Source organism: Euprymna scolopes, chromosome 29 (assembly GCF_053919585.1).
Source record: "Euprymna scolopes isolate OS-2025 chromosome 29, ASM5391958v1, whole genome shotgun sequence".
In the NCBI taxonomy this organism is placed as follows: Eukaryota; Metazoa; Mollusca; class Cephalopoda; order Sepiida; family Sepiolidae; genus Euprymna; species Euprymna scolopes.
In genome coordinates this window covers 71058616-71077111 of record NC_136510.1, presented here as the reverse complement: position 1 = coordinate 71077111, position 18496 = coordinate 71058616, and the positions used below count along the sequence as shown (strand labels likewise).

The window sequence follows — 18496 nt, the reverse complement described above, 5'->3', positions numbered from 1 at the left end:
ACCATCCTTGGCGATTGCGACAGGCATTTTAAAGAGGTAGCATTGGAGGCTAGCATTGGATCCGGTTGTCCATTTTCCCTGACGGTGTTGGTACACGAAAATATTGATATTTCGGTACACATCGAGAATCTGGACTTTATTTTAAATGAATTTGAACGCCTGAAATGTCCCTTAGCTGCCAGATTTGACAGCGGCACCAATTTTATTCCAATTCATGGAATAATTGGGCTGGATGTTATTCAACATTTAGGGAGCCTTCAATTGGTTCCTTGTTTGCTTGGACAGGCCTTTTTGACACCAATAGGACTCGTCCCCTTTGGTGAAGTAAAGCAGTTTTTACCTACTGACCATTCTGTGGACAAGAACTCAGAATGCCTTACCTTCGATGCTGTACTTGCATCGACTGCGTAGGTCAACCCATCTCACCTATGTTTTGTGCTGGAGTCTCAGGGCACCTATGAAGACCCTCTAAAGGATTTCTTCCCTGAAAGTGATGTACAAAGGGGTTTGGAGAAAATGTTCAGTGTGGAATCACTGGGTATTGAGGAACAGGAACTGTCTAATTATGATGAACAGAAGATTACTCTCTTTCGACAGTCTATTTCATTTAAGGATAACAAATATTATGTTCAGTTGCCATGGGAGGACGATAAGATCTCTTGTGTTCCTTCCAACCATGCAGTGGCTCTGCGAATATTGGAACGTGTCGTGCAGAGATTGGAGAAGAGGCAACTTTATGATGAATATTTGAAGGTTTTCCATCAGCAGGAACGGGATGGAATTATAGAGGAGATCTTTGTGCCTCCTCAACGGTTCGGAGAGTTTGTCTGGATTCCGCACAGGCCTGTCCTGAAATCGGACCCTACCTCCATCACTATATTCGGCCAGTGTTCAACTGCAGCCTCAAAGTTGGTGACTCTCCTTCCCTTAACGAGGCTACCTACCAGGGAATAAATCTTACTAGTGACCTACTAGATTTGTTACTTATCTTTCGTGCTAATAAGCACGTCGTGTTGGCAGATATTAAGAAGGCCTTCTTAATGATCCGTCTGAAGCTTGAATCGGACAGCAATAAGTTCTGTTTTTTCCTAAAAGAAGGAGGTCGCCTTTGCTGCTTTAGATACAACACAATTATTTTTGGATATGCTGCTAGTCCATTTATATTAAATTATGTCCTTAAATACCATGCAGCGCAGTTTCCCATGGATAATTGTAGATCCATTTTTTACGTGGATAATTTGGTTATGTCGCATGATGATCCCGATGAACTGTGCCGATTATATACACTCACCCGGGAACGATTGCGTCAGGGAGGATTCGAACTGCAGTCCTGTAATTCTAACCATGTGGCGATTCGAAACAAAATGCAGGAGCATGGTTCCCTGAGTGACCATGGCAACAAATGGGAGAAGGTGCTCGGATATAGATACTGTCCTCTCTCAGACACTTTTTGTGTGGCAGCTGTTAAGTGCGACTCTAGTGCCGTTACAAAGAGACGGATCCTCAGCGGGACAGCTAGAGTCTATGACCCGTTATCATTGTGCCTACCGGTTTCGTTACGTGGCCGTATTTTGTTGAGTGAACTTTGGAAGAAGGGATTGGGATGGGATGTAACTGTCCCACCAGAATACTTGTCCTTATGGAGGAAGCTTTCCCTTGATCTCTCTGAGCTGGAAACCGTCTCCTTCCCCAGAAGAGCACTCAGCGAGAATGAGGCTGGCAAACTTTTTCTTTTCTGCGATGCATCTCCCAAGGCATATGGCTTCGCAGCATATGTAGTGCAAAATTGCCAATCTAGTCTGGTGTTTGCAAAGGCTAGGGTGGCTCCCTTGAAAAAGAAAACTCTACCCACCTTAGAACTTATGGCCGTGTTTTTGGCTCTCCGGTGCCTGCCTACTTTGTTGAGGAATTTTGGAGGGTTTTCTCCCTCTGAGATTCATGTAGCCACAGATTCACAGGTGGTTCTCTCTTGGCTGATATCCGGAACAATTGTAAGCAGAAACGGAATAGACTGAAGGACATCCAACAGATGAGTGCTGAGTTGGAAGCCACACTAGGTTTCTCCCCCTCATTTCGTTATGTCTCAACAACTGAGAATCCTGCCGATTTGATCACTAGGGGGTTAACTTTGAAAAGGTTCAAGGCCTGCCTTCAATTCTGGTGTACTGGTCTGGATTGGTTAAGTAGCGGGATCAGTCCATGGGCTGCACAGCAGTTGCCATGCCTCAGCCAGCACAGCCAAGTGGTGGCCCGTTCTTCTTGGAATGCTGTCATCCTACAGTTCTTCCTCTTGAAAGATTTTCTTCCTTTACCAAGCTATTGAGAGTGACTTCCTTGGTCCTCAGGTTCATCCATCGGCTGCGTCGGTTAGAAGTTGACACGGAAAGGCTTGCAGCCATTCTGCTGATGAAAACGATGCAGCGCCAGAGATATGCTGAGGAACTAGCATTTCTGCGGGATTCCTCAGGTAGGACAGTTCCGGGTTTGGTGCGTGATCTCGACCTGTTCATTGATGGTGAGGGTCTTATCAGGTCAGGTGGCAGAATTGCAAGGTCTCTCCATTTCGACCCGGAAGTTAAGCACCCTGTTCTGTTAGCAAAGGGTCACCTAGTAACTCGGCTTATAATAATGGATGCGCATACTAGGTGTCAACACTTGGGGGTTGCATCCACTCTGGCAGAGTTAAGACGGTGTGGTTACTGGGTGCCCAAGGGGAGACAAGCAGTGAAAACAGTCCTGGCTTCATGTGCACTGTGCCGCAAGTACAATGCCAGACAAGTATTGGTCCCCAATGTGGCCAACTTGCCTGCTTCACGTGTTGAACTGGAGGTTCCCTTCAAACACACGGGAGTAGATTTTACGGGCCACCTTTGGGTTAAGGAAGGGGCTAAGGTGGTGAAGATGTATCTACTCATCTTCACCTGTCTCAGTATCAGGGCTGTACATGTTGAGGTGGTACCAGACATGAGCGTGTTGTCCTTTTTGCAGGCTTTGGTACGTTTTACCAACCTCCATGGTGTTCCAACAGCCATTTACTGTGACAATGCTAAGACCTTCATAGGAGGTGGGCGGTTATTCAAGAGGTTGATGTTGAGCCACGATTATCAACAGAAGTTTGGCTCGTGTCTGATTAAATTCTGTCCTATCCCTCTATTTTCGCCTTGGGTAGGAGGGGTCTGGGAGAGGAGTATTCAGACAATTAAAAATTGTCTGCATAAGGTGGTTGGTAGAGGTGAGATAGATTATTTCATGTTACTAACCATAGTATCGGATATACAAAGGGCAATTAACAACCGCCCTCTAACTTATCGAGAATCCGCGGAGACGGAGCTGGAGGCAGTAACTCCAAACATGTTTCTGAGGCCCAATAAGTGTCCTGGACTACTTTTGAGTTTAAATGAGGAAGATTTTTCTTCCCACCTCCCTCCAAGTCGAGAGAGGCTTCTCAGGACCATGCAGGTACGAAACCAGTGTCTCGAGAAGTTCAGAGCACTATGGTATGATGAGTACCTCTTAAGTCTCAGAGAGAAGCCCCTAGGCCGTTCAAGGGTGCCTTTCCGAAACAGGCTTAAGGTTGGAGATGTCGTTTTAGTTAAAAGTCCTCTTAAACCAAGACCCTTTTGGGTTCTCGGTATTATATTGGAAATGTTTTATGGTGAGGATGGTGTAGTAAGGTCTGCAAAGGTAAGGCAGGGGGGCAATGCAGCACACATTCACTCATTAAAGAACCTCTTTCCACTTGAGCTCTCTGTAAACAGCGAGAGTCAGGATCAGTCCATCCCTACATCGGTCGATGGTGCAGTTTCCCTTCAATCGGCTCCTTCACAGGAAGAAGAGGTGATTTGGCTTTGTCGGGTGTGCAGTTCCCCGCAAGGTGATCAGGGATATGATCTGTTGTGACGGCTGTGATGACTGGTGTCACTTCAGATGTGTGGGAATTGTTTCTCCACCTCCAGAAAGGCAGAAGTGGTATTGTACGGATTGTACACCTAAGAAACGACGACGAGGTAGGCCTAGCCTCCTCCCAGAATAGTTAGGGACTCCAAAAATAAAAATAAAACAAAAAATACTAATACGTTAACTATATTAAGTAATTGCATAGCTTATATCCTTTGTTTTTCCACGCATTTTCTTTTTTTTCTTTTCTTGTGGATCGTGTGAAAAAAAGGATTAATGATTGCTCGAGAAGAGAAGGATCGGCGTGCACTTACCTTGAATACTAACCAAGAAGAATTGTTGTTGTTATTCACCCTTTTAAAGTTTTATTTTGTGCTCCGGATCACGTGATAGTTAATCTGATCCTTCCTTTATATAAGAGGGGAGATTCCCTTGTCTTGTCTCTCTCTTTTTTTTCTTCACCACAACCTGATTCAGTTGCCGGCAATTGAAAGTAAATCTTTTCCACTTTCGTCTGGCGAAGATACTACGAGACGGTTACGTCGCGGAAGGGGGCAATTCTTTCGCAATCTAAGGTAAGTGCATTGCTCCCTTCTTAATCTGAGCGGTCATTTGATTCTTTGCTGGAAATTAATTTTTTTACACCACATAAGTTCTATAATTGAATCCCCCCCCCCCCGCAAAAAAAGAATGAAAAACAAAGATGTTTGGTGCTTATGTTTTTGTAAACCACATTAAAAACTACGTGAGACCAAAAAAAAAAAAAAGTCCCCCAATTTGTTGTACTTTTCTTTAACTAGTGTAAGTCATTAAAAAAATGTCAGTCCGTAATTTTTTGATTGGTACGCCATGTGAGAAGGCAGTTTGCTAGGTGAAGCAAGCCGTCGTTCATGCTGCAGCGCGCGCGTAGCGTAAACGGAAGCTGCAAAATGGTGGAAAGTTATTCGTGGGTTCGGGGATTAATACCATGCAAACGGTAAATTTGCCCAAGTTTGACTATCAGATTCGTTGTCAGCGACCTCAATTACCTATAAAAAAAACAAATTAGAGTGGTCAGTGTTCTGTAGTAGCGGATCTGGATATTTACCATCTGTGTTTTCTATATTTTTTTAAGTCAAATTCTAAATAAGAACTTAAGTAGTAAGGGGGGGGGCGTTTTTATATATTTTTTTTTTCGGTTCTTGTCCAAAACTTCCCCGATATTGAAAAAATCTGTATAATTTCCATACCCGTAACGGAACGGAAATAGCATATTCCAAAAATCACATAAATGATCAAGTAGTTTTATTTTAAGTTAGAAAATCATAGTTTATGAGTAAACAAGGAGCGACTGTCTCCTGTCGTTTAAAATAATCTCAAGAATCAAAAGGAGATAACTCAACAATATTTTTATTGTAATTCCTATTAATCGCTTAAATTTTAATTTTTCATAAATCTACAATTTGATCAATTTAGTAATTTTTGGAATATTTTCGTTTCGTCACAGGTACGTACATTATACACACTTTTTCTTTATTTTTGTTTTTTTAAGAGGAATTCTGTGTTAATGTGCGCTAAAGGACTAACTAAAGATTTTTTAAAAGTTGATTTTTGGGGGTACTCGGCTGTTTTGAACCATTATCGCATTTAAAATTGTCGCCGAACCAATATCGCATTTAAAATTCCAAGCGCGCAAAAATTCAATGCGCGCTTGCAACAAATACAACATGGCCACCAATATAATGGATAATAAAAGTCTTAATATTATGAGAACTGCTTATCGATGACAATTTTAAATGTGATGTTCGTTCAAAACAACCGAATACCTCTAAAAATCAACTTTGAAAAAGTCTTCAGTTGATACTGTAGCGCATATTGACTGAATTCTTTTTTTTGCTTTGAGAGATAACAAAAACGGGCATGGCGGCATGAGCCATACTAAAACCTGGATCGTGAACGAGTACTGAAACAGTTGCTGGAAAAATGGTGGGATCCTTCTACCGCTCCATTAGATATCTCATTGCTGATACCATTCTCTACCAGTTACGTCTAAGGATGGAGTACTCCCACCACATCTGGGCAAAAGCTGCTTGAAAGACCTTATCCTGCCTTGACAGAGTTCAAAATAGACTTTGTAGCCTAGTGGGGGATGCCCTTTTCTCTTCCCTGCAACCTCTTTCCCACAGAAGAGAAATTGCGATCCTGCCTCTGCTTTATCGTTATTTTCATGGCATGTGCTCGTCTGAGCCCCAATCTATGGTCCCACTTCACCATACTTTCATGAAAAACACTTGTATAGCTGAAAACACTGTCAATAATTTCCCCTACTCTTTATCTGTGCCTAAACCTAAATGTAAATAAAGCGTCATTCTCGGAACTGCACGCCCGCGGAACTCTCTTCAGTAGTGACCGCCAAATTTATCGACTGTTTTTGATTTTCGTAACAGCCTGTCTTTAAAAATCTACCAAAAATTAAGTAATTATCTAATCAATATAAAATTTTCACCGATTAATAAGTAAAGAATGCACTTTATATGGGTGTAATATTTTTTTCATATTCGTTGTATAAATATATTTTGGAGAACTTCATGCCCCCCTCTTCCTCGTTTGTCCCGTAGGGTCCAAGTGATCCACTAAGCACACACTCATTTTGTGGTAGGAGGGTGAACGAGTGTAGTAAACAAAATAATTTCACAGGATGCCTTTGAGATTGAAATTCGAATTTTGAATGTGTTTAATTTCTTTATCTTTTGCTTTTTGAATATGTTATCAATAATTATCTTTCAGATGAGGATAAAAAAAATTTTTTTTTTTATGAAAATGCGAAAATAGGCATACTTTTAAATCTTAAAAAATAAAAATTTCATTTTAGAATGTGTAAACTTTCCCTGTACCAGTACATAAAGAATGCTTTAAAGAATCGATACCAAAAAACAATTGAAAAAAAAAAAGGCGGGTGTGTGAAAATTATAAGTATTAATTGTATCTGCCTATTAGGGTTACAAAAAGTTATCTCCCTTTTTGAAAATGAACTATATGAAGACATGGATTTTCGTATGGTTGTGACATTCCAACAAGTTGCATCCCGCCAGAGAGTTACCAAAACGACCCTTTTAAGGGCCACCAAATTCTAATGAAAGTCTTTATCAACTTATGCAATAAAGAATTGACGAAAATACAGTGTGATCTAGTTTATGGAAAAAGAGTGTGGCTCATTGGTTATTATTAATTAGAAAATAAGAAAGGAAAAATGATTTTAATCATGAAATTAATAACTGACTAAAAGTGATATTTAAACTGAGAAATCTAATGCTAAAAATTTATGTTTGATGTAAAAATAGAAAAAAAAAGCAGTTTTTCTTTACTTTTAATAATTATTAGGAAAAATTTAAAGCTTGATCAATTATGAAGGAAAAAATTATAAAGCTAAAAATACCATATTTCACCATAAGTGGCGTTTGTAATTATAAGTTAATTCAATTTTTAAAAAAAAATGTATTTGCCTGTCTAGTTACATTAAAATTCATGAAAACGCTTAAATAAATATTTAGATGCAACTTCGTTACCATAGCTAAAATCCAAAATGGCAGCAGTAAGCACATGGTTCCTAAAATGTACGAGATCATGTTAAATAATTGAATTATTTGAATATAAGGTAATTATGTTCTAATGTTTTTGCATATTCTTATAGCCAATCATAGTAAATTTTATTTAGACAGAAAAAGTTAGTTTAGTTGATTCGAAAACCTTTAAAAAAGAATTTTTATGTTTTGTTGAAAATCTGTAAAAACTGGGTCAAACGCCTTTTTTTTTTTTTTAATTTAAAACTTAAAATTCTATTAAAAATTATAGAAAAGTATTATATTCTGCTTTTAACATAATGAGCTTGAGGGTTTTATCTTTCTAGTAAAACCAAAAGTTGTTCAGAAATAACGGATTTTAATAAGCTTTGGAAAAAGCAGTTTTTGATCGATTGGTGGTCACTATGCTTCCGTTTGCCTGTTTTCCAGCTGACTGTAATTCGGTAGTCTTCAAGTCCAACATAAACAAATTCTTGATGAATCGTCCCCTTCAGTAATCCAATTTACCAAATTTCCAATACTAACGATTACTATGATATTATCCCTGTATACTCAATAATCTTTATCCTCGAGTGGCCTCCGGGCCTTGATAATGGTGATTCCTATGTAATAAAAAATTAAAAAAACTAAGTAAAGTGTTGACGGAATTATAAAAATAAAGTATATATAAATTTAAATTTATTTCTTTCACAATCTTTTTTATAGATAATTTTAAATTGCTTCGTTATGCTTGTTTCGTTGCAGTTGAACTGTCTCATTTTTACAATTTTAATTGGTTCCTCATTTAATATAAAAACATAGGCATCTCCAAATTCTTGTAAAATGTGGGTGGGGAGGTTAGAACACCTAAAATATATTTCCCTTCACATATGAACGAAAACTGCCTTTAAAACATAAGTTAATTTTAAAATGAATAAGCATTGAAAATTTTATAAAAATCTGACCATTAGTTGATTTTTGCTAGGTTTTTTAAATACAGGTATGTTTACGCTTTTGAAATAATCACTACATAGGAACATTGTTTTAAACCATTGATAATGTAAACACAATTTTGGTCTCGCATTTTTCTTATCTTCGGACGCTATAAAAACATTAAAAATATTACTAGTTTATTTTAAGCTTCTTTAAAATGGTACAAAAGTTATGGTGATATTAAATTAGATTGCAGTTGATTATAGGGAGGGAGAAGGGGTTAAATCTGTGTTGCGCATAAGAGATCCCTACAAAACATAAAACCATTTTTATTTCGTAACTCAGTGATGTTTTTAACTCTTTATTTAGTCCCTTGCCTTACATTTCCCCCCCACCCCAACTTTCAAATCATAAATTGATTTAACTATTTTTTCCGGTTTGTTCCATAAATCCGATTTACTCAATCGCAATCTGAAACATTCTGGTTGATATAGGTCCCTTCCTATAGAAGCACAAAAATGGATTAAAAACAAATTTGTAACACGTTAAATCAGTTTTTCTCTTAACAAACATGGCCCTGACTTGACGAGTTGTACTTTATTCTGAGGAAAATCAAAGGAAAAATTTAGAAATCTAATTGCAGACTAAAAATATTAAAACTGAAATGTATAAAACACAAATTTATGGTTGATGTAAAAAAAAAAAATATATATATATATCGGAAAACAAAAGTTTTAGTTTAGTTTTTTATAACCGGTATAGGTTTCCATCGTTTTAAAAAGTTTACGATTCAAGATGGCATCTCTTAATTACATTATCGACTTGTCATAAAAATGAAATTATTTGAAATTCAGATAATTATGTTATAATATTTTTGCATATTCTTATAGCAAATTATCCTCAATTTTATTTACAGGGTGTAAACAATAAATTGGTAATTTCAATCCACAATTTAGGTTTTGTAAAGTGGCGTTATCAATCTGAAATGTTAGTTGTTATAATCATTAGAGTTTGATGTTCCAGATTAGACACCTAAAAATGCAAAAATTAGTGTGAGTGTAGAATTTAACCATAGAATGGTAATTGCTGAAGCGGAATTGTTTCATGCAAGGCATAAGACATCTGACATTATCAGGGACACTGGCTATGCACCTGGGACTGTTTGTGTTGTAATGAATTTAAGGGAAGGTAAAGACATCCAAAGGAAGGCCCACAATCTACGAAGTGATAAAATCCGCATCAAAAGATTTCTCGGTGGCTTAAAACAGTCCATTGCAGCAAATCCATCGCCGTCAATGGCTGAAATGGTAAAAAAGAGGAATGTGACCGAAATGACTTTTTCTAATGCACTACGAAAAGACCTTGGGATGGAGTCATATTGCAGATGACGTAACATTCTCTCAGTGAAATCTAAGACCATTCGAAAACCAAGAAGCCCTTTGCTTCAATCACCTGAAACACCATAAACTCTGGAGTTATCACCAATGACCCTTCTGGTGTTCCTCCAGTCATGCAGAGTAAACACCCTACCTCTGTCATGGTGTTGAAGCTACTGTCAGCGGTGTGAAAGTCATGCCCCCCCCTCACTCCATTGACGGGGATCTGAAGATCGATATGGTAGAATATTTGAAGAATTAAGAACTATGATCCCAAAAATGGATGATAACATTCAATGCTGCTAAGACTAAGTTTTTTTCCTTGTATAACTACAAGAAATCTGCTTAACCACTAATAGCCATAACTAATGATACATTACCTGAAAGTACTTAGTTCAAACACCTCGGTTTAACATTCATAGGGAACATGAGTTGGAACAGATATATTGAGGGCATTGCAAAATGCTAGAAAGTTATTTACGCCTTTAGACAGAGTTCAAAAGAAAATCGCCAACCTAATAGGTCCTGCACTATCAACTAGGCTTCAGCCTTTGTCCCATCGACAAAATGTTGCATCCCTCTGCCTGTTTTACAAGTATTTTAATAGTGGATACTCTGAACTACAAGCCCTTGTGCTCCCTCGATGGAAATACACCCGACAAACCTGACAAGCAGCAAAATCACACCCCTACACGATAGAAATCCCTTGATGTAAGAAAGCCTTCTACTCTAATAGCTTCTTCCCAAGAACTGCTAGACTTTAGAATTCTCTTCCGGGTCCCTGCTTCCCTGACTCTACTGAAATACAAAAGTTTAAATGTAATATAAACACATTTTGCTGCTCAACTCCCTACATAGAACCCCTACAAATTACGTCCCAGATAGTAGCCCCCTTCATCATAGTGGCACTGTGCCTTGTTTGGGGTGAAAATGCATTAAAAAATATTTAAAAAAATATAAAGTGATGTCCATCCATTAATGTTCTATCATTTGCTCATGGGTCAAAAACAGTGCAGACTTTTTTGAAGAGAAAGTTGCCGATTTTTGTGCCCTCAAATATGTGGCCCTCTAGCTCGCCAGATTTGAACTCCTGTGACTATTAGTTATGGGGTGATGTTGAGAAAGTCTCTAATGCTCATCCCCATAACAGTGTGGCTTCTCTAAAGACCTTCATAAGGCGAGCATTCCGTGCTATCAAGAGTCAGTTGTCATGGTCTGTTATGCTTTTGGGGCTCACATTCAGCAAGTTGTGGACGTAGAAGGTGGATGCATAGAATGAAATGTTTGTATTCAATACAATAATTAAATAAACATATACAAATCTTTTACTGCTTCTTCTTTATCAACGTTTAAAGTTTGAGAAATTGCTAATTTATCGTCTACACTCTGTAGACATAAAAAAAATTAGTTTAATTGGTTCCAAAACATTTTTAAAATATATATTTAAAATTTTGGTTAATGTTTAGGTTTTAGAGCGAAAAAATGATACTTGACTGTTTTGGTGGAAAAATTTTTAATTTAAACTTCTATTAAAAATTATTGTAAAAATATATTATTCTGCTTTTGATATGATAAAATTCAGGGTTTTATCTTTCTGGAAAAATCAAAATTTGTTCAGAAATATTGAATTTTAATAGATTTTTATTAGTTAAAAAAAACAAAACAAAACAAACCTCAACTGATTTTTCTCGGTGTTTTGGCCATAAGTTGAAGTTATCGAAAATGAAGACTAGTTTTCTAGCTGTTCATAGCCCTCCTCGCCACCCTTGAACTGTGAAGAAATGCAATAGAGACGGTTTTTCTGATTTTAAATATGGGAGTTGTTTTACAATCCAGATTCGTATATCTATTTTTTTTTTTTTTTTCATATATTTATTTTGTTTTTAGGGTGGGGATTCACTTTGTATCCCTTCTGCCGAAATATCTGGTGGAGAAGTTTTTTTTTTTTTGTTTTTTGTTTTTTTTGAGGGGGTGTATCCTTAGTATATAGCAGCTGTGTCCAAACTGAATTTCACGTCCACCGAGGCAACACAGGGTATCCATGCTAGTAACAAATAAATGTTACCAGAGGCAAGATAAGTTACTCTTCTACCTAGTTGGATAAGGTTTTAGTGTTTTTACTTTTAAGTGTTTATTTGATTTGAAAAATAAGTGTTGAGCTTTACACAAACACAAAAACAAGACCGCATGCTATATTTGAAGTCTCAACAATGAGATAAAAATAAAAGATAAAAAAATAAAACTGTTAGAAACCCACACAATAAATGTTACCGAAACTTATCTTGCCTTTGGTAATATTTACTAGTTTTTTGAGATTTTGTCGAATCTCTGTGGATTGTAAAACAAACTCCAAATATGATTATTTATTTTTTTTTAATAAAATGGAAATTTTAGATTGAAAATATCTTCATCTAAAATTAACCGTACACCTGTAAATATTGAATAATAACTTATTATTTTTACGATTACTGTTGCCCCCTACTCATGTCAGAATGTGTTTTTCTGAATAATACTGATATTATTTAGAAAAGCCCTTCTTAACATGGGAAGAGGGGGCGTCCTTTACCTATTCACTTAACAATTTAATAAATAAAAGATGCTGTAAAAATATCAGTTAAAACCGGAAGTAAAGTGGAAACAGTAATCGTAAACATAATTTATTATCACTAGGTACGTGCAAAATAGCCGATCCCCAAAATCTATAAACATTTAGATTCTTCCTTTTAACTTAAAAATTCACCAAAATGCAGGAAATCAACTAATTTTAATGAAATTTTCAATATTTATTAATTAACGATCACAGAATATAATAAACATATTTTTTTAAAATCTTAGTGAATGCTTTTGTGTAAACAAAAAAAAGTACCTTTGCTAAAGTTTAAAGTGCTAAAAAAAATGCATGTATTTAATTTTGCTTTTTTATGACAATAAAGCATCGTAAATGTTATGTTATAAATTCTGCAGAAATAAGCAGGCACATCATTGGTCAGTTTGATCACCCACGGTTTTGTTTGGAGCAATCAGATGAGTCATTGTTATTAATCGCTGATGTTCGTTGGCACCTTTTTCAGTTTCAAAATAGATGGTGGTCGAATGAAGACGTGAAACTCATTCTCCTTATTTTTGAGGCATAGAGGCTCGAATCCTTTTGTATCTCTGCGACATAATTAATAGCCATGGTGTGGGACGAAATGTTACCTTCATTTGAAAACACTTATACCCAATGTTGGTCAAAATATATCATCATTGGCACTTGTGCTGCTTCTTCGGATGGAATTTTCTTCTTATATATTATTAATCTCTCTTCGAGACGATTATAAAAGTCTACAATTTGACTCCCCATTGTTTGTGTCTGAACACAATTCACTGTGAACTCCACAGATAACTACCTTAATTCATCCTGGAAGGCATCACTTTGTTATATTATGAATAAGCGTATGGTGGCGAGAAGGAACCAGACAAACAATATGTATTTAAATTTTAAATGATTGATTTCTCAATCATTTATTTATAAAAATTAAACTTAATGAGAAAGTAAAAATAAACAAAGTGTTCAAAGTTCGTAAGAATGATGCGCGCAAGAGTGGATTTAACGTCGGGAAGGAATCTGACGGAGCCGATAATTATCCCATGCTGTAGATTTGCTGTGACTCTGGGCGACTAACCTTTTGTCGCGACGGCTACTATTTTTATAGTGGTGTTGCGGACGTAGTTGAAGACAAAGGACAAATTGATAATTAGCTTATATTTTGCTATTTTAATTGTTTGTTAATTGTGTCTTAATGTGTTGTAAGGAATCGTCTGTTTAGTGTATGTATGCATGTGTTATATCAATTTAAAGCTGAAAAAGTTGTGAATGTAATTTAATCGGTGTTGAATTGTTTCAATGTTTTGTGTAATACTTATTTGCATTAATATGCTGTCTAAGTTGCGTTTACTGCGATGCTTGTGTTTTACATTTTGGCTTTCTCTTTTGTTGTGCAGCCTTATCTGGCGGTTTTCTTGGTTGAAATGATGTGCGAGCTATTCTATTGATGTGTGTATGTGAAAGAATGGGCTTTGAAATTGTTGTGTGTATTTATTGAGTTCATTTGTATTAACTCGACGAACATCTTTGTCTTAGCGTCGCCATTATTGACTGTTGCAGCCGCTGCTTCTGCTTTCTGGATTATTCGTAAATATGGAGGGATATGCGAAAATAACAATGCCCCCACTCCAGATCTCGATCATATTTACGTGATAAAGTCTTTGAAACGCACGGGGCTGTAGCCTTGTCGTTGTTGCTGAGATTAATGCTGATATAACGAAGTTCACAGTACAGCGGCAGGTACTGGTAGCTGATGGGGCGGGTTCACAGTACAGCGGCGGGTACTGGTAACAGATGGGTCAGTTTCGCAGTACGGCGGCGGTTACTAGTAGCTGACGGGACGGTTTCGCAGTACGGTGGGTACTTGTTGACACTGCTAGCATGTCAGGATGTTGGTGACTGCGGCGGTGACTACTTGTTGTTGATAGAACGGCGTTCACAATGCAGTTCGCAGTAGTTGATGGTGACGGTGCCTACTTGTTGTTGATAGAACGTTGTTCACAACGTGGTTCACAGTAGTTGATGGTGACGGCGGCAGCTCTTGTTGTTGATAGAATGAGTGGATAGCGCGGCATATATTAGCCTCCCTCGTTTGTTGAGAAGATTAACGTTTTTTTTTTGTTTTTTTTTAAAATTAAATTGCCTAAGTCTTGGTCCTTCTCGCCGCACGCTTCTGACACCAGTGTTATATTATAAGCATATCGTGGCACGAAGGAACCAGACAAACAATATGTATTTAAATTTTAAAGGATTGATTTCTCAATTAGTTATTTATAAAAATTAAACTTAATGAGAAAGTAAAAATAAACAGATTGTTCAAAAAGGATGATGCGCGTGAGAGTGGATTTAACATCGGGAAGGAATCTGACCGAGCCGATAATTATCCCATGCTGTAGATTTGCTGTGACTCTGGGCGACTAACCTTTTGTCGCGACGGCTACTGTTTTTATAGTGGTGTTGCGGACGTAGTTGAAGACAAAGGGTCAATTGATAATTAGCTTATATTTTGCTATTTTAATTGTGTTTGTTTATTGTGTCTTAATGCGTTGTAGGGAATCGTCTGTTTGGTGTATGTATGCATGTGTTATATTGATTTAAAGCTGAAAAAGTTGTGAATGTAACCTAGTTGGTGTTGAATTGTTTCAGTGTTTTGTGTAATACTTATTTGCATTAATATGCTGTCTAAGTTGCGTTTACTGCGATGCTTGTGTTTTACATTTTGGCTTTCTCTTTTATTGTGCAGCCTTATCTGGAAGTTTTCTTGGTTGAAGTGACGTGCGAGCTATTCTATTGATGTGTGTATGTGAAAGAATGGGCTTTGAAATTGTTGTGTGTATTTATTGAGTTCATTTGTATTAACTTGATGAACATCTTTGTCTTAGTGTCGCCATTATTGACTGTCGCAGCCGCTGCTTCTGCTTTCTGGATTATTTGTAAATATGGAAGGATATGCGAATATAACAATTTTAAAACCTTTGGCCTGCCGCAACAATTCTTCAAACAATCCAGCAATCACCGAAGAAATCCATTATTCGCTCTATCGAATAATGAAAAATCAAATGAAAGCTAAAGATGGCGCATCTTTTTGCAATGTGGTATCATCTTAATTTCATAAAGTTTCTGCTGAAATGATGAGCCTGTTGTGGTTTTCGTTGTCTTTCTTTCGTCCTGTCAAGAGCAAACCAATGTGGGATTTCTCAGAGTTCACAATTTTTTAAAAATAATTATTTCAGGAACATTACAAAAAAAAGCTCCTCAAATCCGTGTTAATGAAATCAATATAACTTGAAAAAAAATTAATTTTTCCAGCTAATGATATTATCATTGAATTAAACATTGTTTACTCAATATTTTCACAAAAATAATATAATTGCAAAAATATTTCAGTGATTTTAATTCTAACAATTCTCGCAATACTTTCAAATGTAATATATTTTTCTTGTACACATGAACGTGTAAACATCAGTGAAAGAATTTTTTTTATAATCTTGAAAAAAATAAATGAAATCCAGAATCACTAAAAATAGAATTAATTTAAAAAATGGCATTATTTCTACTAACGATTAATTTGGTGAAAAAAAAAAAGTCAGGATTTGCATCTCACCTGCTGTATTCCATTTAATTATTAATAAATAACTAGCGGGACCTGTGAAAATTCCACATGGGACTCCTTGATATGTAATATATTGATGTTGGCATTCTGTAGATGTTCAGTGTAAATGGAGATGCTCTGATAAAATTGTAGCTTTTTTGTTAAAACTGCAAAAGTATTTATCTAAGCTAGCATGAATGCCTGGCAAAGCCCGATCGTAAAGTACACTTAAATATGATATTTTAATTCTTGGAGATTTTGTATGTTATTATAGAGTTAATGTTCTATCAATTTTTATATATTATAAAGTTGTGACTTCAAAAATAAAAAAAATGTATCCATATGACTTGGGTGCATTAGCTTGAATCGAAACCGAAATAAAAACTTATGAAAAAAAAAAAAAAATATATATATATATATATATATATATATATATATATATATATTAGATTTGTCTTTACATAAGCAGTAGTTTTTTATTTTAGAATTCCGTTTTCGAAAATGAGAGTTGTTGCCTGATGAGGTCTCTAGTTAGTAAATACTAGTAGACTGAAACATGCTCATGACTGTGTAGCAACAAACTACTGCTTATGTAAAGACAAATTTAAAATGTAACTTGCTCTACTTCTGTATTGAGCACTCTTGTATAAACCTTGTTATATTTCACTGGTTATCCTACCTTTGGAAAATAGTCGCCTCAAATTATATATATACGTATGTATAGTTTGAGTTCCTTCATCCGTAATAGAAACTGAAACCAAAACTTATGAAGAATTCTTGATAAAATTATTTATAAAAATTAGCAGTCCAGCCCAGCTTTGCTCGGGCCCTATGTACTGTTCATAACTTGCCCTACGTGTGAATACACTTTATGTAAGATTTCAAATGCTTAAACGAAAAATTGTCTGAGTAATTTCATAGAGACCGCAGAGGTCAATTTTTTAAAACTTTGACCCTAATTTTGACTCTTAACATTTATTATTTTGGTCTCAAATAAAAATATAAAATCTTACCCATGTTCACGTTACCTACATCTAAAATTTCAAGTTGTTAGACCCAAAATTAGCAGAGAAATTTGGTAGAATCTGCAAAGGTCAACTCTTGAAACTTTTGGCAGCCAAATTTTCGCCCTAAAACTGATTAAAATGCTTGTCGCATGTCTGAATATCCGTTGTGCATAAATTTCAAATGTTTGGACCCAAAATTGGCTGAGTAGCAAAGGTCAAATCTTTTGAACTTTGACCCCTTGGCAGCTCAAATTTTCGACCCAAACCAATTAAAAAGCTTGCCCTTTCTCTGAATACCCTTTCTGTAAAATTTCAAATGTTTAGACCAGAAATTGGCTGAGTAATTTGGTTAAGACCGCAGAGGTCAAATTTTTTAAAACTTTGACTCCAATTTTGACTCCATAACATTTATTTTGGGGGGCCCAAATCAAATTATAAAGTTTGATCCATGTTCAAGTAACCTACATTTAAAATTTCAAGTGTTTAAACCCAAAATTGGCGAAGCAGTTTGGTAGAGTTTTCAAAGGTCAAACCGTTGATCTTTGAAATCGCAACTTTATAATATATAAAAATTGATAGAACATTAACTCTATAATAATATATACGAAATCTGCAAGAATTAACGTATGGTAACATTTACCAATTATTTTTTTCTTTTTTAATCAAAATTAAGTTTGTAATTGATGAGATTAAAGTGAAAAAAGAAAATAAAAGTGTAAATTGTGGAATTTAGAGGTAAGGGTCACTTTCTTAAACGTTCGCCAAAAAATCGTTATACAAAAGTTGTAAAACGGTGAACTATGTTTTGACTTGGAAAAAAAAAAAAAAAAAAAAAAAAAAGACCCTGAAAGAATCCGCTTCGTGTGTTCACTGTTCATCCACTCTTAGTTGCGTTGATATATTTATTTATTTGTTTTTAAATATTTTTATAAAGCACCAGACAAATGAAATTGTATAGCTTTGAAACAAACATTTTTCACCGTTTTGGGGTCGCATATTTGAATCGACTGATAAGTTATGAAACTAGGTCACGTAGTTGTTTTCGACTGTTGCGTTAAAAATAGCATAGTTCTCACCTGAAGTTGTTTTTAAAATCACACCTTTTTGTCTTTTGTTTTTCTTCTGATTTATTTTGAATTTAATTTTTTAATTTTCATAATTGTAACTTTTTTTTTTTATCTTAAAGTTACATTTAAACAGAAAAAATGTCTATTATAGTTAACAACGCAGAAATGAAGAAACACACACAGCACGTGTTACTAAACACACACACACACACACACACAAAATACTTTATGCAAGTACCTATTTACAATGCCTCCCCACGGGACAGAGTTAGACACCAGGGTCGTTTTTTAACGTGGAGAAAAGGTACAAAAATAAAAAATTGTCTCAGTCGTGAAGGACTGATCCTCCACCGAAAGAGAGCAAGAAACGGAAGTGCAGCAGCAGCACTGCAGCATCTGAAGAACAGATACTACACTTTGATCTTGGCCAAAAGGCCAAGGAAAAGTATCATGTGTTAATACAAATTTAGGAAAACTCGTCCCCGGAAAACTCGTCCC

At 36.0% G+C, this 18496-nt stretch overlaps 1 protein-coding gene and 1 pseudogene across 1 annotated transcript in view; one reads left to right on the top strand and one right to left on the bottom strand.

Annotated features, from left to right (window-relative positions):
- The window catches only part of LOC145252709 (uncharacterized), a 67265-nt gene that overhangs the window by 6826 nt on the left and 41943 nt on the right, over window positions 1-18496 (top strand). The gene's annotated exons all lie outside the window — the stretch shown is intronic.
- LOC145253041 (U2 spliceosomal RNA) lies at window positions 18298-18445 on the bottom strand (annotated as a pseudogene).